We start from the raw sequence: 20,513 nt of genomic DNA, 5'->3' as shown, positions 1-20,513 counted from the left end.
ATTCTCCAACTCCTCTCCCTTATTAAAATGATTCCAAATTAATCCAAAAGTGCTGCTCAAACTATTTATTGGCTTTCTCCCACACTCAGCAGAAAACATCCCTGGTCAACAGCCTAACCCAACTTACAACTGTGCATTACTCAGAAGCCAACTCTTCCACATACAATCTACAAGTGAACAAACTTGGATCTCCTCAACTGTTTTTTTTTTCAAGTTGTGTGGTTAAAGTTTGTAACAGTGCACAATAGACCGAGTCAATATTAGGCAAGCACCTAACTTTGTCTTAAGGCCATGCTACAACGTCAGCAATCCAAAGAGTCGCAGCTTGCGCTCTGCACAGATGTACCCTTGTGCTATCCTATGACCTTGGCCTTAACTTGACGTGTTTTCCCTACCATGACAAAGGTGGATAAAGGTGAAAGGGATTTCCTGTAATCCATGGAAACCAGTGAAGATCACAAATCATTGAAGAAAAAGGCTCAGCACACTGTCTAGATGACCCAAATCCCAACATCAAAGTGCATCAGATAGCACAAGTGTTAAACAATGACCCTGATGTGATTTGAACACACAACCTTCTGATCTGGAGTCAGACACGCTACCATTGCGCCACAGAGTCCTTTTCAATATCTGTAAACACATTCTACTGGCAAGATTTTGACCCTTTTTTGCTCTTTCTTCAGTGCTGGCCAAATTTCTCAAGGTCACTACACAACAGGCATGTTTATGTTTTTTTTCAAATTATTTTCTAAGGGTCAGAATCCCACTGACTTCCTAACTTGTAATGCCTTTTTCTCATTCACTGTAGTTTCTTTGATCGCTGTTATGTGACTAGGTCTTTTCGTCTGTAGTTCATGTCAGTGGTTTTTCTTGGCCTTTTCTTCATCGTCTCTACTATTGTCTAACTGTAACTTTTCAACTAGGAACTGTGTCGTTTTTCTCAAGAGGTACAAGTCAGCATCAAGAAAACAGTCTCCTTTTCAAGAAAGGAAAAAGTCACAACAGAAAAGCTATAGTTGAAATGTCAGCCTTCTTTAAGTAAGACTACGAGATGAAAGATGACAAAGAGCCAAGAAAGTGGGTTCAAATAGAGAAGTGGTGTTCATGTTTGCTCCATATCAGAACAGCAAGAAAATTTACACCATCTGGAGCTTTTTGACAGTTCAAGGGCATTGGCTGGATAACCATTGACTACTATTGGTTGCTACCAACTATGAGCTAATATTGGATCAAAACATACCCCTGATGTGTGCGATTGTGTGAACAATACCACACTAACAGCATGGCCATTGTCCAGATTCACTTTTATGCATTTGAACATTAGCCTAAAGGCATGTAGAGACTCCTACTACATTCAAACGGACTCTGGAACACACATTCATCCCATGCCTGGTGTGTATGTAGTAGCATGGTGAGAGTTTTTGACCTCAGCTGTATTTGTCCACAGTGTCCAGCAGATACAACATACCCTTCCCTTTAGTGCGTGCGGCTGGATGTCGTTTGTATCTTGATTGTTTTCTCTTTATTTGTAAGGATGCCTTGGTGCCGTTGTGAAAAGTTTGTTCAAAAAGTAGAGTTAGCCCTCCTATGGGCTAGTTGTGGATAAAACTGCATGCTGTACATCCCTCTTTCAAGTTCTGTAAGACCTAGAAGTGGAACACGACCACTTCCAATGAAACGCCTGTACCAACGCACTTGTATGCACATTTTGGGCTAAGTCGTTGAAAACTGTTTCAACACGCATCGCGAAGCATGTTTTTTTATAATCGTTTTAGGGCTCCACGCACAAGACGCACGGCCATTGAATGAGCGTCAAATCTTACAAAGTGGAACATTGACCAGTCAAGGACTGGGATTTGATAGTGACTTATTGGTCGCGGCTTTTTCAAAACACAAAGTACCAATGGTTTTAAAAGTGACCATGAAGCAGAATTTAGTCATTGTTGTCAGTGGCCTGTCGGAGTTAAATGACACCAACTCTTTCATGTGTGAACATAGTTGTCAAGCCTCAGTGGCCTAATGGATAAGGCACTGGCCTCCTAAGCCAGGGATTGGGTGTTCAAGTCCCCTCTGAGGTGCTTCAAATGTTGCAGCTCTTCATTATAAAGAAAGTCATTGATTCTAAGTGAAATTCTGCACATGAGCTTCTTCCTTCACCAACCCTGTTTGTGTGTCAATTCCAGCATTCTCCAACTCCTCTCCCTTATTAAAATGATTCCAAATTAATCCAAAAGTGCTGCTCAAACTATTTATTGGCTTTCTCCCACACTCAGCAGAAAACATCCCTGGTCAACAGCCTAACCCAACTTACAACTGTGCATTACTCAGAAGCCAACTGTTCCACATACAATCTACAAGTGAACAAACTTGGATCTCCTCAACTGTTTTTTTTTTCAAGTTGTGTGGTTAAAGTTTGTAACAGTGCACAATAGACCGAGTCAATATTAAGCAAGCACCTAACTTTGTCTTAAGGCCATGCTACAACGTCAGCAATCCAAAGAGTCGCAGCTTGCGCTCTGCACAGATGTACCCTTGTGCTATCCTATGACCTTGGCCTTAAATTGACGTGTTTTCCCTACCATGACAAAGGTGGATAAAGGTGAAAGGGATTTCCTGTAATCCATGGAAACCAGTGAAGATCACAAATCATTGAAGAAAAAGGCTCAGCACACTGTCTAGATGACCCAAATCCCAACATCAAAGTGCATCAGATAGCACAAGTGTTAAACAATGACCCTGATGTGATTTGAACACACAACCTTCTGATCTGGAGTCAGACGCGCTACCATTGCGCCACAGAGTCCTTTTCAATATCTGTAAACACATTCTACTGGCAAGATTTTGACCCTTTTTTGCTCTTTCTTCAGTGCTGGCCAAATTTCTCAAGGTCACTACACAACAGGCATGTTTATGTTTTTTTTCAAATTATTTTCTAAGGGTCAGAATCCCACTGACTTCCTAACTTGTAATGCCTTTTTCTCATTCACTGTAGTTTCTTTGATCGCTGTTATGTGACTAGGTCTTTTCGTCTGTAGTTCATGTCAGTGGTTTTTCTTGGCCTTTTCTTCATCGTCTCTACTATTGTCTAACTGTAACTTTTCAACTAGGAACTGTGTCGTTTTTCTCAAGAGGTACAAGTCAGCATCAAGAAAACAGTCTCCTTTTCAAGAAAGGAAAAAGTCACAACAGAAAAGTTATAGTTGAAATGTCAGCCTTCTTTAAGTAAGACTACGAGATGAAAGATGACAAAGAGCCAAGAAAGTGGGTTCAAATAGAGAAGTGGTGTTCATGTTTGCTCCATATCAGAACAGCAAGAAAATTTACACCATCTGGAGCTTTTTGACAGTTCAAGGGCATTGGCTGGATAACCATTGACTACTATTGGTTGCTACCAACTATGAGCTAATATTGGATCAAAACATACCCCTGATGTGTGCGATTGTGTGAACAATACCACACTAACAGCATGGCCATTGTCCAGATTCACTTTTATGCATTTGAACATTAGCCTAAAGGCATGTAGAGACTCCTACTACATTCAAACGGACTCTGGAACACACATTCATCCCATGCCTGGTGTGTATGTAGTAGCATGGTGAGAGTTTTTGACCTCAGCTGTATTTGTCCACAGTGTCCAGCAGATACAACATACCCTTCCCTTTAGTGCGTGCGGCTGGATGTCGTTTGTATCTTGATTGTTTTTTCTTTATTTGTAAGGATGCCTTGGTGCCGTTGTGAAAAGTTTGTTCAAAAAGTAGAGTTAGCCCCCCTATGGGCTAGTTGTGGATAAAACTGCATGCTGTACATCCCTCTTTCAAGTTCTGTAAGACCTAGAAGTGGAACACGACCACTTCCAATGAAACGCCTGTACCAACGCACTTGTATGCACATTTTGGGCTAAGTCGTTGAAAACTGTTGCAACACGCATCGCGAAGCATGTTTTTTTATAATCGTTTTAGGGCTCCACGCACAAGACGCACGGCCATTGAATGAGCGTCAAATCTTACAAAGTGGAACATTGACCAGTCAAGGACTGGGATTTGATAGTGACTTATTGGTCGCGGCTTTTTCAAAACACAAAGTACCAATGGTTTTAAAAGTGACCATGAAGCAGAATTTAGTCATTGTTGTCAGTGGCCTGTCGGAGTTAAATGACACCAACTCTTTCATGTGTGAACATAGTTGTCAAGCCTCAGTGGCCTAATGGATAAGGCACTGGCCTCCTAAGCCAGGGATTGGGGGTTCAAGTCCCCTCTGAGGTGCTTCAAATGTTGCAGCTCTTCATTATAAAGAAAGTCATTGATTCTAAGTGAAATTCTGCACATGAGCTTCTTCCTTCACCAACCCTGTTTGTGTGTCAATTCCAGCATTCTCCAACTCCTCTCCCTTATTAAAATGATTCCAAATTAATCCAAAAGTGCTGCTCAAACTATTTATTGGCTTTCTCCCACACTCAGCAGAAAACATCCCTGGTCAACAGCCTAACCCAACTTACAACTGTGCATTACTCAGAAGCCAACTCTTCCACATACAATCTACAAGTGAACAAACTTGGATCTCCTCAACTGTTTTTTTTTTCAAGTTGTGTGGTTAAAGTTTGTAACAGTGCACAATAGACCGAGTCAATATTAGGCAAGCACCTAACTTTGTCTTAAGGCCATGCTACAACGTCAGCAATCCAAAGAGTCGCAGCTTGCGCTCTGCACAGATGTACCCTTGTGCTATCCTATGACCTTGGCCTTAACTTGACGTGTTTTCCCTACCATGACAAAGGTGGATAAAGGTGAAAGGGATTTCCTGTAATCCATGGAAACCAGTGAAGATCACAAATCATTGAAGAAAAAGGCTCAGCACACTGTCTAGATGACCCAAATCCCAACATCAAAGTGCATCAGATAGCACAAGTGTTAAACAATGACCCTGATGTGATTTGAACACACAACCTTCTGATCTGGAGTCAGACACGCTACCATTGCGCCACAGAGTCCTTTTCAATATCTGTAAACACATTCTACTGGCAAGATTTTGACCCTTTTTTGCTCTTTCTTCAGTGCTGGCCAAATTTCTCAAGGTCACTACACAACAGGCATGTTTATGTTTTTTTTCAAATTATTTTCTAAGGGTCAGAATCCCACTGACTTCCTAACTTGTAATGCCTTTTTCTCATTCACTGTAGTTTCTTTGATCGCTGTTATGTGACTAGGTCTTTTCGTCTGTAGTTCATGTCAGTGGTTTTTCTTGGCCTTTTCTTCATCGTCTCTACTATTGTCTAACTGTAACTTTTCAACTAGGAACTGTGTCGTTTTTCTCAAGAGGTACAAGTCAGCATCAAGAAAACAGTCTCCTTTTCAAGAAAGGAAAAAGTCACAACAGAAAAGCTATAGTTGAAATGTCAGCCTTCTTTAAGTAAGACTACGAGATGAAAGATGACAAAGAGCCAAGAAAGTGGGTTCAAATAGAGAAGTGGTGTTCATGTTTGCTCCATATCAGAACAGCAAGAAAATTTACACCATCTGGAGCTTTTTGACAGTTCAAGGGCATTGGCTGGATAACCATTGACTACTATTGGTTGCTACCAACTATGAGCTAATATTGGATCAAAACATACCCCTGATGTGTGCGATTGTGTGAACAATACCACACTAACAGCATGGCCATTGTCCAGATTCACTTTTATGCATTTGAACATTAGCCTAAAGGCATGTAGAGACTCCTACTACATTCAAACGGACTCTGGAACACACATTCATCCCATGCCTGGTGTGTATGTAGTAGCATGGTGAGAGTTTTTGACCTCAGCTGTATTTGTCCACAGTGTCCAGCAGATACAACATACCCTTCCCTTTAGTGCGTGCGGCTGGATGTCGTTTGTATCTTGATTGTTTTCTCTTTATTTGTAAGGATGCCTTGGTGCCGTTGTGAAAAGTTTGTTCAAAAAGTAGAGTTAGCCCTCCTATGGGCTAGTTGTGGATAAAACTGCATGCTGTACATCCCTCTTTCAAGTTCTGTAAGACCTAGAAGTGGAACACGACCACTTCCAATGAAACGCCTGTACCAACGCACTTGTATGCACATTTTGGGCTAAGTCGTTGAAAACTGTTTCAACACGCATCGCGAAGCATGTTTTTTTATAATCGTTTTAGGGCTCCACGCACAAGACGCACGGCCATTGAATGAGCGTCAAATCTTACAAAGTGGAACATTGACCAGTCAAGGACTGGGATTTGATAGTGACTTACTGGTCGCGGCTTTTTCAAAACACAAAGTACCAATGGTTTTAAAAGTGACCATGAAGCAGAATTTAGTCATTGTTGTCAGTGGCCTGTCGGAGTTAAATGACACCAACTCTTTCATGTGTGAACATAGTTGTCAAGCCTCAGTGGCCTAATGGATAAGGCACTGGCCTCCTAAGCCAGGGATTGGGGGTTCAAGTCCCCTCTGAGGTGCTTCAGATGTTGCAGCTCTTCATTATAAAGAAAGTCATTGATTCTAAGTGAAATTCTGCACATGAGCTTCTTCCTTCACCAACCCTGTTTGTGTGTCAATTCCAGCATTCTCCAACTCCTCTCCCTTATTAAAATGATTCCAAATTAATCCAAAAGTGCTGCTCAAACTATTTATTGGCTTTCTCCCACACTCAGCAGAAAACATCCCTGGTCAACAGCCTAACCCAACTTACAACTGTGCATTACTCAGAAGCCAACTGTTCCACATACAATCTACAAGTGAACAAACTTGGATCTCCTCAACTGTTTTTTTTTTCAAGTTGTGTGGTTAAAGTTTGTAACAGTGCACAATAGACCGAGTCAATATTAGGCAAGCACCTAACTTTGTCTTAAGGCCATGCTACAACGTCAGCAATCCAAAGAGTCGCAGCTTGCGCTCTGCACAGATGTACCCTTGTGCTATCCTATGACCTTGGCCTTAAATTGACGTGTTTTCCCTACCATGACAAAGGTGGATAAAGGTGAAAGGGATTTCCTGTAATCCATGGAAACCAGTGAAGATCACAAATCATTGAAGAAAAAGGCTCAGCACACTGTCTAGATGACCCAAATCCCAACATCAAAGTGCATCAGATAGCACAAGTGTTAAACAATGACCCTGATGTGATTTGAACACACAACCTTCGGATCTGGAGTCAGACGCGCTACCATTGCGCCACAGAGTCCTTTTCAATATCTGTAAACACATTCTACTGGCAAGATTTTGACCCTTTTTTGCTCTTTCTTCAGTGCTGGCCAAATTTCTCAAGGTCACTACACAACAGGCATGTTTATGTTTTTTTTCAAATTATTTTCTAAGGGTCAGAATCCCACTGACTTCCTAACTTGTAATGCATTTTTCTCATTCACTGTAGTTTCTTTGATCGCTGTTATGTGACTAGGTCTTTTCGTCTGTAGTTCATGTCAGTGGTTTTTCTTGGCCTTTTCTTCATCGTCTCTACTATTGTCTAACTGTAACTTTTCAACTAGGAACTGTGTCGTTTTTCTGAAGAGGTACAAGTCAGCATCAAGAAAACAGTCTCCTTTTCAAGAAAGGAAAAAGTCACAACAGAAAAGCTATAGTTGAAATGTCAGCCTTCTTTAAGTAAGACTACGAGATGAAAGATGACAAAGAGCCAAGAAAGTGGGTTCAAATAGAGAAGTGGTGTTCATGTTTGCTCCATATCAGAACAGCAAGAAAATTTACACCATCTGGAGCTTTTTGACAGTTCAAGGGCATTGGCTGGATAACCATTGACTACTATTGGTTGCTACCAACTATGAGCTAATATTGGATCAAAACATACCCCTGATGTGTGCGATTGTGTGAACAATACCACACTAACAGCATGGCCATTGTCCAGATTCACTTTTATGCATTTGAACATTAGCCTAAAGGTATGTAGAGACTCCTACTACATTCAAACGGACTCTGGAACACACATTCATCCCATGCCTGGTGTGTATGTAGTAGCATGGTGAGAGTTTTTGACCTCAGCTGTATTTGTCCACAGTGTCCAGCAGATACAACATACCCTTCCCTTTAGTGCGTGCGGCTGGATGTCGTTTGTATCTTGATTGTTTTCTCTTTATTTGTAAGGATGCCTTGGTGCCGTTGTGAAAAGTTTGTTCAAAAAGTAGAGTTAGCCCCCCTATGGGCTAGTTGTGGATAAAACTGCATGCTGTACATCCCTCTTTCAAGTTCTGTAAGACCTAGAAGTGGAACACGACCACTTCCAATGAAACGCCTGTACCAACGCACTTGTATGCACATTTTGGGCTAAGTCGTTGAAAACTGTTGCAACACGCATCGCGAAGCATGTTTTTTTATAATCGTTTTAGGGCTCCACGCACAAGACGCACGGCCATTGAATGAGCGTCAAATCTTACAAAGTGGAACATTGACCAGTCAAGGACTGGGATTTGATAGTGACTTATTGGTCGCGGCTTTTTCAAAACACAAAGTACCAATGGTTTTAAAAGTGACCATGAAGCAGAATTTAGTCATTGTTGTCAGTGGCCTGTCGGAGTTAAATGACACCAACTCTTTCATGTGTGAACATAGTTGTCAAGCCTCAGTGGCCTAATGGATAAGGCACTGGCCTCCTAAGCCAGGGATTGGGGGTTCAAGTCCCCTCTGAGGTGCTTCAAATGTTGCAGCTCTTCATTATAAAGAAAGTCATTGATTCTAAGTGAAATTCTGCACATGAGCTTCTTCCTTCACCAACCCTGTTTGTGTGTCAATTCCAGCATTCTCCAACTCCTCTCCCTTATTAAAATGATTCCAAATTAATCCAAAAGTGCTGCTCAAACTATTTATTGGCTTTCTCCCACACTCAGCAGAAAACATCCCTGGTCAACAGCCTAACCCAACTTACAACTGTGCATTACTCAGAAGCCAACTGTTCCACATACAATCTACAAATGAACAAACTTGGATCTCCTCAACTGTTTTTTTTTCAAGTTGTGTGGTTAAAGTTTGTAACAGTGCACAATAGACCGAGTCAATATTAAGCAAGCACCTAACTTTGTCTTAAGGCCATGCTACAACGTCAGCAATCCAAAGAGTCGCAGCTTGCGCTCTGCACAGATGTACCCTTGTGCTATCCTATGACCTTGGCCTTATATTGACGTGTTTTCCCTACCATGACAAAGGTGGATAAAGGTGAAAGGGATTTCCTGTAATCCATGGAAACCAGTGAAGATCACAAATCATTGAAGAAAAAGGCTCAGCACACTGTCTAGATGACCCAAATCCCAACATCAAAGTGCATCAGATAGCACAAGTGTTAAACAATGACCCTGACGTGATTTGAACACACAACCTTCTGATCTGGAGTCAGACGCGCTACCATTGCGCCACAGAGTCCTTTTCAATATCTGTAAACACATTCTACTGGCAAGATTTTGACCCTTTTTGGCTCTTTCTTCAGTGCTGGCCAAATTTCTCAAGGTCACTACACAACAGGCATGTTTATGTTTTTTTTCAAATTATTTTCTAAGGGTCAGAATCCCACTGACTTCCTAACTTGTAATGCCTTTTTCTCATTCACTGTAGTTTCTTTGATCGCTGTTATGTGACTAGGTCTTTTCGTCTGTAGTTCATGTCAGTGGTTTTTCTTGGCCTTTTCTTCATCGTCTCTACTATTGTCTAACTGTAACTTTTCAACTAGGAACTGTGTCGTTTTTCTCAAGAGGTACAAGTCAGCATCAAGAAAACAGTCTCCTTTTCAAGAAAGGAAAAAGTCACAACAGAAAAGCTATAGTTGAAATGTCAGCCTTTTTTAAGTAAGACTACGAGATGAAAGATGACAAAGAGCCAAGAAAGTGGGTTCAAATAGAGAAGTGGTGTTCATGTTTGCTCCATATCAGAACAGCAAGAAAATTTACACCATCTGGAGCTTTTTGACAGTTCAAGGGCATTGGCTGGATAACCATTGACTACTATTGGTTGCTACCAACTATGAGCTAATATTGGATCAAAACATACCCCTGATGTGTGCGATTGTGTGAACAATACCACACTAACAGCATGGCCATTGTCCAGATTCACTTTTATGCATTTGAACATTAGCCTAAAGGCATGTAGAGACTCCTACTACATTCAAACGGACTCTGGAACACACATTCATCCCATGCCTGGTGTGTATGTAGTAGCATGGTGAGAGTTTTTGACCTCAGGTGTATTTGTCGACAGTGTCCAGCAGATACAACATACCCTTCCCTTTAGTGCGTGCGGCTGGATGTCGTTTGTATCCTGATTGTTTTCTCTTTATTTGTAAGGATGCCTTGGTGCCGTTGTGAAAAGTTTGTTCAAAAAGTAGAGTTAGCCCCCCTATGGGCTAGTTGTGGATAAAACTGCATGCTGTACATCCCTCTTTCAAGTTCTGTAAGACCTAGAAGTGGAACACGACCACTTCCAATGAAACGCCTGTACCAACGCACTTGTATGCACATTTTGGGCTAAGTCGTTGAAAACTGTTGCAACACGCATCGCGAAGCATGTTTTTTTATAATCGTTTTAGGGCTCCACGCACAAGACGCACGGCCATTGAATGAGCGTCAAATCTTACAAAGTGGAACATTGACCAGTCAAGGACTGGGATTTGATAGTGACTTATTGGTCGCGGCTTTTTCAAAACACAAAGTACCAATGGTTTTAAAAGTGACCATGAAGCAGAATTTAGTCATTGTTGTCAGTGGCCTGTCGGAGTTAAATGACACCAACTCTTTCATGTGTGAACATAGTTGTCAAGCCTCAGTGGCCTAATGGATAAGGCACTGGCCTCCTAAGCCAGGGATTGGGGGTTCAAGTCCCCTCTGAGGTGCTTCAAATGTTGCAGCTCTTCATTATAAAGAAAGTCATTGATTCTAAGTGAAATTCTGCACATGAGCTTCTTCCTTCACCAACCCTGTTTGTGTGTCAATTCCAGCATTCTCCAACTCCTCTCCCTTATTAAAATGATTCCAAATTAATCCAAAAGTGCTGCTCAAACTATTTATTGGCTTTCTCCCACACTCAGCAGAAAACATCCCTGGTCAACAGCCTAACCCAACTTACAACTGTGCATTACTCAGAAGCCAACTGTTCCACATACAATCTACAAATGAACAAACTTGGATCTCCTCAACTGTTTTTTTTTTCAAGTTGTGTGGTTAAAGTTTGTAACAGTGCACAATAGACCGAGTCAATATTAAGCGAGTACCTAAATTTGTTTTAAGGCCATGCTACAACGTCAGCAATCCAAAGAGTCGCAGCTTGCGCTCTGCACAGATGTACCCTTGTGCTATCCTATGACCTTGGCCTTATATTGACGTGTTTTCCCTACCATGACAAAGGTGGATAAAGGTGAAAGGGATTTCCTGTAATCCATGGAAACCAGTGAAGATCACAAATCATTGAAGAAAAAGGCTCAGCACACTGTCTAGATGACCCAAATCCCAACATCAAAGTGCATCAGATAGCACAAGTGTTAAACAATGACCCTGATGTGATTTGAACACACAACCTTCTGATCTGGAGTCAGACGCGCTACCATTGCGCCACAGAGTCCTTTTCAATATCTGTAAACACATTCTACTGGCAAGATTTTGACCCTTTTTGGCTCTTTCTTCAGTGCTGGCCAAATTTCTCAAGGTCACTACACAACAGGCATGTTTATGTTTTTTTTCAAATTATTTTCTAAGGGTCAGAATCCCACTGACTTCCTAACTTGTAATGCCTTTTTCTCATTCACTGTAGTTTCTTTGATCGCTGTTATGTGACTAGGTCTTTTCGTCTGTAGTTCATGTCAGTGGTTTTTCTTGGCCTTTTCTTCATCGTCTCTACTATTGTCTAACTGTAACTTTTCAACTAGGAACTGTGTCGTTTTTCTCAAGAGGTACAAGTCAGCATCAAGAAAACAGTCTCCTTTTCAAGAAAGGAAAAAGTCACAACAGAAAAGCTATAGTTGAAATGTCAGCCTTCTTTAAGTAAGACTACGAGATGAAAGATGACAAAGAGCCAAGAAAGTGGGTTCAAATAGAGAAGTGGTGTTCATGTTTGCTCCATATCAGAACAGCAAGAAAATTTTCACCATCTGGAGCTTTTTGACAGTTCAAGGGCATTGGCTGGATAACCATTGACTACTATTGGTTGCTACCAACTATGAGCTAATATTGGATCAAAACATACCCCTGATGTGTGCGATTGTGTGAACAATACCACACTAACAGCATGGCCATTGTCCAGATTCACTTTTATGCATTTGAACATTAGCCTAAAGGCATGTAGAGACTCCTACTACATTCAAACGGACTCTGGAACACACATTCATCCCATGCCTGGTGTGTATGTAGTAGCATGGTGAGAGTTTTTGACCTCAGCTGTATTTGTCCACAGTGTCCAGCAGATACAACATACCCTTCCCTTTAGTGCGTGCGGCTGGATGTCGTTTGTATCTTGATTGTTTTCTCTTTATTTGTAAGGATGCCTTGGTGCCGTTGTGAAAAGTTTGTTCAAAAAGTAGAGTTAGCCCTCCTATGGGCTAGTTGTGGATAAAACTGCATGCTGTACATCCCTCTTTCAAGTTCTGTAAGACCTAGAAGTGGAACACGACCACTTCCAATGAAACGCCTGTACCAACGCACTTGTATGCACATTTTGGGCTAAGTCGTTGAAAACTGTTTCAACACGCATCGCGAAGCATGTTTTTTTATAATCGTTTTAGGGCTCCACGCACAAGACGCACGGCCATTGAATGAGCGTCAAATCTTACAAAGTGGAACATTGACCAGTCAAGGACTGGGATTTGATAGTGACTTATTGGTCGCGGCTTTTTCAAAACACAAAGTACCAATGGTTTTAAAAGTGACCATGAAGCAGAATTTAGTCATTGTTGTCAGTGGCCTGTCGGAGTTAAATGACACCAACTCTTTCATGTGTGAACATAGTTGTCAAGCCTCAGTGGCCTAATGGATAAGGCACTGGCCTCCTAAGCCAGGGATTGGGGGTTCAAGTCCCCTCTGAGGTGCTTCAAATGTTGCAGCTCTTCATTATAAAGAAAGTCATTGATTCTAAGTGAAATTCTGCACATGAGCTTCTTCCTTCACCAACCCTGTTTGTGTGTCAATTCCAGCATTCTCCAACTCCTCTCCCTTATTAAAATGATTCCAAATTAATCCAAAAGTGCTGCTCAAACTATTTATTGGCTTTCTCCCACACTCAGCAGAAAACATCCCTGGTCAACAGCCTAACCCAACTTACAACTGTGCATTACTCAGAAGCCAACTGTTCCACATACAATCTACAAGTGAACAAACTTGGATCTCCTCAACTGTTTTTTTTTTCAAGTTGTGTGGTTAAAGTTTGTAACAGTGCACAATAGACCAAGTCAATATTAAGCAAGCACCTAACTTTGTCTTAAGGCCATGCTACAACGTCAGCAATCCAAAGAGTCGCAGCTTGCGCTCTGCACAGATGTACCCTTGTGCTATCCTATGACCTTGGCCTTAAATTGACGTGTTTTCCCTACCATGACAAAGGTGGATAAAGGTGAAAGGGATTTCCTGTAATCCATGGAAACCAGTGAAGATCACAAATCATTGAAGAAAAAGGCTCAGCACACTGTTTAGATGACCCAAATCCCAACATCAAAGTGCATCAGATAGCACAAGTGTTAAACAATGACCCTGATGTGATTTGAACACACAACCTTCTGATCTGGAGTCAGACGCGCTACCATTGCGCCACAGAGTCCTTTTCAATATCTGTAAACACATTCTACTGGCAAGATTTTGACCCTTTTTTGCTCTTTCTTCAGTGCTGGCCAAATTTCTCAAGGTCACTACACAACAGGCATGTCTATGTTTTTTTTCAAATTATTTTCTAAGGGTCAGAATCCCACTGACTTCCTAACTTGTAATGCCTTTTTCTCATTCACTGTAGTTTCTTTGATCGCTGTTATGTGACTAGGTCTTTTCGTCTGTAGTTCATGTCAGTGGTTTTTCTTGGCCTTTTCTTCATCGTCTCTACTATTGTCTAACTGTAACTTTTCAACTAGGAACTGTGTCGTTTTTCTCAAGAGGTACAAGTCAGCATCAAGAAAACAGTCTCCTTTTCAAGAAAGGAAAAAGTCACAACAGAAAAGCTATAGTTGAAATGTCAGCCTTCTTTAAGTAAGACTACGAGATGAAAGATGACAAAGAGCCAAGAAAGTGGGTTCAAGTAGAGAAGTGGTGTTCATGTTTGCTCCATATCAGAACAGCAAGAAAATTTTCACCATCTGGAGCTTTTTGACAGTTCAAGGGCATTGGCTGGATAACCATTGACTACTATTGGTTGCTACCAACTATGAGCTAATATTGGATCAAAACATACCCCTGATGTGTGCGATTGTGTGAACAATACCACACTAACAGCATGGCCATTGTCCAGATTCACTTTTATGCATTTGAACATTAGCCTAAAGGCATGTAGAGACTCCTACTACATTCAAACGGACTCTGGAACACACATTCATCCCATGCCTGGTGTGTATGTAGTAGCATGGTGAGAGTTTTTGACCTCAGCTGTATTTGTCGACAGTGTCCAGCAGATACAACATACCCTTCCCTTTAGTGCGTGCGGCTGGATGTCGTTTGTATCTTGATTGTTTTCTCTTTATTTGTAAGGATGCCTTGGTGCCGTTGTGAAAAGTTTGTTCAAAAAGTAGAGTTAGCCCTCCTATGGGCTAGTTGTGGATAAAACTGCATGCTGTACATCCCTCTTTCAAGTTCTGTAAGACCTAGAAGTGGAACACGACCACTTCCAATGAAACGCCTGTACCAACGCACTTGTATGCACATTTTGGGCTAAGTCGTTGAAAACTGTTTCAACACGCATCGCGAAGCATGTTTTTTTATAATCGTTTTAGGGCTCCACGCACAAGACGCACGGCCATTGAATGAGCGTCAAATCTTACAAAGTGGAACATTGACCAGTCAAGGACTGGGATTTGATAGTGACTTATTGGTCGCGGCTTTTTCAAAACACAAAGTACCAATGGTTTTAAAAGTGACCATGAAGCAGAATTTAGTCATTGTTGTCAGTGGCCTGTCGGAGTTAAATGACACCAACTCTTTCATGTGTGAACATAGTTGTCAAGCCTCAGTGGCCTAATGGATAAGGCACTGGCCTCCTAAGCCAGGGATTGGGGGTTCAAGTCCCCTCTGAGGTGCTTCAAATGTTGCAGCTCTTCATTATAAAGAAAGTCATTGATTCTAAGTGAAATTCTGCACATGAGCTTCTTCCTTCACCAACCCTGTTTGTGTGTCAATTCCAGCATTCTCCAACTCCTCTCCCTTATTAAAATGATTCCAAATTAATCCAAAAGTGCTGCTCAAACTATTTATTGGCTTTCTCCCACACTCAGCAGAAAACATCCCTGGTCAACAGCCTAACCCAACTTACAACTGTGCATTACTCAGAAGCCAACTGTTCCACATACAATCTACAAGTGAACAAACTTGGATCTCCTCAACTGTTTTTTTTTTCAAGTTGTGTGGTTAAAGTTTGTAACAGTGCACAATAGACCGAGTCAATATTAAGCAAGCACCTAACTTTGTCTTAAGGCCATGCTACAACGTCAGCAATCCAAAGAGTCGCAGCTTGCGCTCTGCACAGATGTACCCTTGTGCTATCCTATGACCTTGGCCTTAAATTGACGTGTTTTCCCTACCATGACAAAGGTGGATAAAGGTGAAAGGGATTTCCTGTAATCCATGGAAACCAGTGAAGATCACAAATCATTGAAGAAAAAGGCTCAGCACACTGTCTAGATGACCCAAATCCCAACATCAAAGTGCATCAGATAGCACAAGTGTTAAACAATGACCCTGATGTGATTTGAACACACAACCTTCTGATCTGGAGTCAGACGCGCTACCATTGCGCCACAGAGTCCTTTTCAATATCTGTAAACACATTCTACTGGCAAGATTTTGACCCTTTTTTGCTCTTTCTTCAGTGCTGGCCAAATTTCTCAAGGTCACTACACAACAGGCATGTCTATGTTTTTTTTCAAATTATTTTCTAAGGGTCAGAATCCCACTGACTTCCTAACTTGTAATGCCTTTTTCTCATTCACTGTAGTTTCTTTGATCGCTGTTATGTGACTAGGTCTTTTCGTCTGTAGTTCATGTCAGTGGTTTTTCTTGGCCTTTTCTTCATCGTCTCTACTATTGTCTAACTGTAACTTTTCAACTAGGAACTGTGTCGTTTTTCTCAAGAGGTACAAGTCAGCATCAAGAAAACAGTCTCCTTTTCAAGAAAGGAAAAAGTCACAACAGAAAAGCTATAGTTGAAATGTCAGCCTTCTTTAAGTAAGACTACGAGATGAAAGATGACAAAGAGCCAAGAAAGTGGGTTCAAATAGAGAAGTGGTGTTCATGTTTGCTCCATATCAGAACAGCAAGAAAATTTACACCATCTGGAGCTTTTTGACAGTTCAAGGGCATTGGCTGGATAACCATTGACTACTATTGGTTGCTACCAACTATGAGCTAATATTGGATCAAAACATACCCCTGATGTGTGCGATTGTGTGAACAATACCACACTAACAGCATGGCCATTGTCCAGATTCACTTTTATGCATTTGAACATTAGCCTAAAGGCATGTAGAGACTCCTACTACATTCAAACGGACTCTGGAACACACATTCATCCCATGCCTGGTGTGTATGTAGTAGCATGGTGAGAGTTTTTGACCTCAGCTGTATTTGTCCACAGTGTCCAGCAGATACAACATACCCTTCCCTTTAGTGCGTGCGGCTGGATGTCGTTTGTATCTTGATTGTTTTTTCTTTATTTGTAAGGATGCCTTGGTGCCGTTGTGAAAAGTTTGTTCAAAAAGTAGAGTTAGCCCCCCTATGGGCTAGTTGTGGATAAAACTGCATGCTGTACATCCCTCTTTCAAGTTCTGTAAGACCTAGAAGTGGAACACGACCACTTCCAATGAAACGCCTGTACCAACGCACTTGTATGCACATTTTGGGCTAAGTCGTTGAAAACTGTTGCAACACGCATCGCGAAGCATGTTTTTTTATAATCGTTTTAGGGCTCCACGCACAAGACGCACGGCCATTGAATGAGCGTCAAATCTTACAAAGTGGAACATTGACCAGTCAAGGACTGGGATTTGATAGTGACTTATTGGTCGCGGCTTTTTCAAAACACAAAGTACCAATGGTTTTAAAAGTGACCATGAAGCAGAATTTAGTCATTGTTGTCAGTGGCCTGTCGGAGTTAAATGACACCAACTCTTTCATGTGTGAACATAGTTGTCAAGCCTCAGTGGCCTAATGGATAAGGCACTGGCCTCCTAAGCCAGGGATTGGGGGTTCAAGTCCCCTCTGAGGTGCTTCAAATGTTGCAGCTCTTCATTATAAAGAAAGTCATTGATTCTAAGTGAAATTCTGCACATGAGCTTCTTCCTTCACCAACCCTGTTTGTGTGTCAATTCCAGCATTCTCCAACTCCTCTCCCTTATTAAAATGATTCCAAATTAATCCAAAAGTGCTGCTCAAACTATTTATTGGCTTTCTCCCACACTCAGCAGAAAACATCCCTGGTCAACAGCCTAACCCAACTTACAACTGTGCATTACTCAGAAGCCAACTGTTCCACATACAATCTACAAATGAACAAACTTGGATCTCCTCAACTGTTTTTTTTTTCAAGTTGTGTGGTTAAAGTTTGTAACAGTGCACAATAGACCGAGTCAATATTAGGCAAGCACCTAACTTTGTCTTAAGGCCATGCTACAACGTCAGCAATCCAAAGAGTCGCAGCTTGCGCTCTGCACAGATGTACCCTTGTGCTATCCTATGACCTTGGCCTTATATTGACATGTTTTCCCTACCATGACAAAGGTGGATAAAGGTGAAAGGGATTTCCTGTAATCCATGGAAACCAGTGAAGATCACAAATCATTGAAGAAAAAGGCTCAGCACACTGTCTAGATGACCCAAATCCCAACATCAAAGTGCATCAGATAGCACAAGTGTTAAACAATGACCCTGATGTGATTTGAACACACAACCTTCTGATCTGGAGTCAGACGCGCTACCATTGCGCCACAGAGTCCTTTTCAATATCTGTAAACACATTCTACTGGCAAGATTTTGACCCTTTTTGGCTCTTTCTTCAGTGCTGGCCAAATTTCTCAAGGTCACTACACAACAGGCATGTTTATGTTTTTTTTCAAATTATTTTCTAAGGGTCAGAATCCCACTGACTTCCTAACTTGTAATGCCTTTTTCTCATTCACTGTAGTTTCTTTGATCGCTGTTATGTGACTAGGTCTTTTCGTCTGTAGTTCATGTCAGTGGTTTTTCTTGGCCTTTTCTTCATCGTCTCTACTATTGTCTAACTGTAACTTTTCAACTAGGAACTGTGTCGTTTTTCTCAAGAGGTACAAGTCAGCATCAAGAAAACAGTCTCCTTTTCAAGAAAGGAAAAAGTCACAACAGAAAAGCTATAGTTGAAATGTCAGCCTTCTTTAAGTAAGACTACGAGATGAAAGATGACAAAGAGCCAAGAAAGTGGGTTCAAATAGAGAAGTGGTGTTCATGTTTGCTCCATATCAGAACAGCAAGAAAATTTACACCATCTGGAGCTTTTTGACAGTTCAAGGGCATTGGCTGGATAACCATTGACTACTATTGGTTGCTACCAACTATGAGCTAATATTGGATCAAAACATACCCCTGATGTGTGCGATTGTGTGAACAATACCACACTAACAGCATGGCCATTGTCCAGATTCACTTTTATGCATTTGAACATTAGCCTAAAGGCATGTAGAGACTCCTACTACATTCAAACGGACTCTGGAACACACATTCATCCCATGCCTGGTGTGTATGTAGTAGCATGGTGAGAGTTTTTGACCTCAGCTGTATTTGTCCACAGTGTCCAGCAGATACAACATACCCTTCCCTTTAGTGCGTGCGGCTGGATGTCGTTTGTATCTTGATTGTTTTCTCTTTATTTGTAAGGATGCCTTGGTGCCGTTGTGAAAAGTTTGTTCAAAAAGTAGAGTTAGCCCTCCTATGGGCTAGTTGTGGATAAAACTGCATGCTGTACATCCCTCTTTCAAGTTCTGTAAGACCTAGAAGTGGAACACGACCACTTCCAATGAAACGCCTGTACCAACGCACTTGTATGCACATTTTGGGCTAAGTCGTTGAAAACTGTTGCAACACGCATCGCGAAGCATGTTTTTTTATAATCGTTTTAGGGCTCCACGCACAAGACGCACGGCCATTGAATGAGCGTCAAATCTTACAAAGTGGAACATTGACCAGTCAAGGACTGGGATTTGATAGTGAATTATTGGTCGCGGCTTTTTCAAAACACAAAGTACCAATGGTTTTAAAAGTGACCATGAAGCAGAATTTAGTCATTGTTGTCAGTGGCCTGTCGGAGTTAAATGACACCAACTCTTTCATGTGTGAACATAGTTGTCAAGCCTCAGTGGCCTAATGGATAAGGCACTGGCCTCCTAAGCCAGGGATTGGGGGTTCAAGTCCCCTCTGAGGTGCTTCAAATGTTGCAGCTCTTCATTAAAAAGAAAGTCATTGATTCAAAGTGAAATTCTGCACATGAGCTTCTTCCTTCACCAACCCTGTTTGTGTGTCAATTCCAGCATTCTCCAACTCCTCTCCCTTATTATAATGATTCCAAATTAATCCAAAAGTGCTGCTCAAACTGTTTATTGGCTTTCTCCCACACGCAGCAGAAAACATCCCTGGTCAACAGCCTAACCCAACTTACAACTGTGCATTACTCAGAAGCCAACTGTTCCACATACAATCTACAAGTGAACAAACTTGGATCTCCTCAACTGTTCTTTTTTTCAAGTTGTGTGGTTAAAGTTTGTAACAGTGCACAATAGACTGAGTCAATAATAGGCAAGCAACTGACTTTGTCTTAAGGCCATGCTACAACGTCAGCAATCCAAAGAGTCGCAGCTTGCGCTCTGCACAGATGCACCCTTGTGCTATCCTATGACCTTGGCCTTAAATTGACGTGTTTTCCCTACCATGACAAAGGTGGATAAAGGTGAAAGGGATTTCCTGTAATCCATGGAAACCAGTGAAGATCACAAATCATTGAAGAAAAAAGCTTAGCACAGTGTCTAGATGACCCAAATCCCAACATCAAAGTGCATCAGATAGCACAAGTGTTAAACAATGACCCTGATGTGATTTGAACACACAACCTTCTGATCTGGAGTCAGACGCGCTACCATTGCGCCACAGAGTCCTTTTCAATATCTGTAAACACATTCTACTGGCAAGATTTTGACCCTTTTTTGCTCTTTCTTCAGTGCTGGCCAAATTTCTCAAGGTCACTACACAACAGGCATGTCTATGTTTTTTTTTCAAATTATTTTCTAAGGGTCAGAATCCCACTGACTTCCTAACTTGTAATGCCTTTTTCTCATTCACTGTAGTTTCTTTGATCGCTGTTATGTGACTAGGTCTTTTCGTCTGTAGTTCATG

At 41.5% G+C, this 20,513-nt stretch overlaps 18 non-coding genes across 18 annotated transcripts; 8 read left to right on the top strand and 10 right to left on the bottom strand.

Moving 5' to 3' along the window:
• Nucleotides 1-547: 547 nt before the first annotated feature.
• Nucleotides 548-619, bottom strand: trnaw-cca (transfer RNA tryptophan (anticodon CCA)). Its single transcript has one exon. It is a non-coding gene; the product is annotated as a tRNA-Trp (tRNA).
• A 2,112-nt stretch (nucleotides 620-2,731) lies between these two features.
• On the bottom strand, nucleotides 2,732-2,803 carry trnaw-cca (transfer RNA tryptophan (anticodon CCA)). The gene has a single exon. It is a non-coding gene; the product is annotated as a tRNA-Trp (tRNA).
• Nucleotides 2,804-4,189: 1,386 nt separating this feature from the next.
• On the top strand, nucleotides 4,190-4,262 carry trnar-ccu (transfer RNA arginine (anticodon CCU)). Its single transcript has one exon. It is a non-coding gene; the product is annotated as a tRNA-Arg (tRNA).
• A 653-nt stretch (nucleotides 4,263-4,915) lies between these two features.
• Nucleotides 4,916-4,987, bottom strand: trnaw-cca (transfer RNA tryptophan (anticodon CCA)). Its single transcript has one exon. It is a non-coding gene; the product is annotated as a tRNA-Trp (tRNA).
• A 1,386-nt stretch (nucleotides 4,988-6,373) lies between these two features.
• On the top strand, nucleotides 6,374-6,446 carry trnar-ccu (transfer RNA arginine (anticodon CCU)). The gene has a single exon. It is a non-coding gene; the product is annotated as a tRNA-Arg (tRNA).
• A 653-nt stretch (nucleotides 6,447-7,099) lies between these two features.
• trnaw-cca (transfer RNA tryptophan (anticodon CCA)) lies at nucleotides 7,100-7,171 on the bottom strand. The gene has a single exon. It is a non-coding gene; the product is annotated as a tRNA-Trp (tRNA).
• Nucleotides 7,172-8,557: 1,386 nt separating this feature from the next.
• Nucleotides 8,558-8,630, top strand: trnar-ccu (transfer RNA arginine (anticodon CCU)). Its single transcript has one exon. It is a non-coding gene; the product is annotated as a tRNA-Arg (tRNA).
• Nucleotides 8,631-9,282: 652 nt separating this feature from the next.
• Nucleotides 9,283-9,354, bottom strand: trnaw-cca (transfer RNA tryptophan (anticodon CCA)). Its single transcript has one exon. It is a non-coding gene; the product is annotated as a tRNA-Trp (tRNA).
• Nucleotides 9,355-10,740: 1,386 nt separating this feature from the next.
• On the top strand, nucleotides 10,741-10,813 carry trnar-ccu (transfer RNA arginine (anticodon CCU)). The gene has a single exon. It is a non-coding gene; the product is annotated as a tRNA-Arg (tRNA).
• Nucleotides 10,814-11,466: 653 nt separating this feature from the next.
• On the bottom strand, nucleotides 11,467-11,538 carry trnaw-cca (transfer RNA tryptophan (anticodon CCA)). The gene has a single exon. It is a non-coding gene; the product is annotated as a tRNA-Trp (tRNA).
• Nucleotides 11,539-12,924: 1,386 nt separating this feature from the next.
• Nucleotides 12,925-12,997, top strand: trnar-ccu (transfer RNA arginine (anticodon CCU)). The gene has a single exon. It is a non-coding gene; the product is annotated as a tRNA-Arg (tRNA).
• Nucleotides 12,998-13,650: 653 nt separating this feature from the next.
• On the bottom strand, nucleotides 13,651-13,722 carry trnaw-cca (transfer RNA tryptophan (anticodon CCA)). Its single transcript has one exon. It is a non-coding gene; the product is annotated as a tRNA-Trp (tRNA).
• Nucleotides 13,723-15,108: 1,386 nt separating this feature from the next.
• Nucleotides 15,109-15,181, top strand: trnar-ccu (transfer RNA arginine (anticodon CCU)). Its single transcript has one exon. It is a non-coding gene; the product is annotated as a tRNA-Arg (tRNA).
• Nucleotides 15,182-15,834: 653 nt separating this feature from the next.
• On the bottom strand, nucleotides 15,835-15,906 carry trnaw-cca (transfer RNA tryptophan (anticodon CCA)). The gene has a single exon. It is a non-coding gene; the product is annotated as a tRNA-Trp (tRNA).
• Nucleotides 15,907-17,292: 1,386 nt separating this feature from the next.
• Nucleotides 17,293-17,365, top strand: trnar-ccu (transfer RNA arginine (anticodon CCU)). The gene has a single exon. It is a non-coding gene; the product is annotated as a tRNA-Arg (tRNA).
• Nucleotides 17,366-18,018: 653 nt separating this feature from the next.
• Nucleotides 18,019-18,090, bottom strand: trnaw-cca (transfer RNA tryptophan (anticodon CCA)). Its single transcript has one exon. It is a non-coding gene; the product is annotated as a tRNA-Trp (tRNA).
• A 1,386-nt stretch (nucleotides 18,091-19,476) lies between these two features.
• Nucleotides 19,477-19,549, top strand: trnar-ccu (transfer RNA arginine (anticodon CCU)). The gene has a single exon. It is a non-coding gene; the product is annotated as a tRNA-Arg (tRNA).
• A 653-nt stretch (nucleotides 19,550-20,202) lies between these two features.
• On the bottom strand, nucleotides 20,203-20,274 carry trnaw-cca (transfer RNA tryptophan (anticodon CCA)). Its single transcript has one exon. It is a non-coding gene; the product is annotated as a tRNA-Trp (tRNA).
• Nucleotides 20,275-20,513: the final 239 nt, after the last annotated feature.

Source organism: Oryzias latipes, chromosome 23 (genome assembly GCF_053564925.1).
Source record: "Oryzias latipes strain Hd-rR chromosome 23, Olatipes_Hd-rR_3.1".
NCBI classification, from domain to species: Eukaryota; Metazoa; Chordata; class Actinopteri; order Beloniformes; family Adrianichthyidae; genus Oryzias; species Oryzias latipes.
Note: the sequence above shows the minus strand (reverse complement) of the source record. Positions and strands in the feature narration are given on the sequence as shown.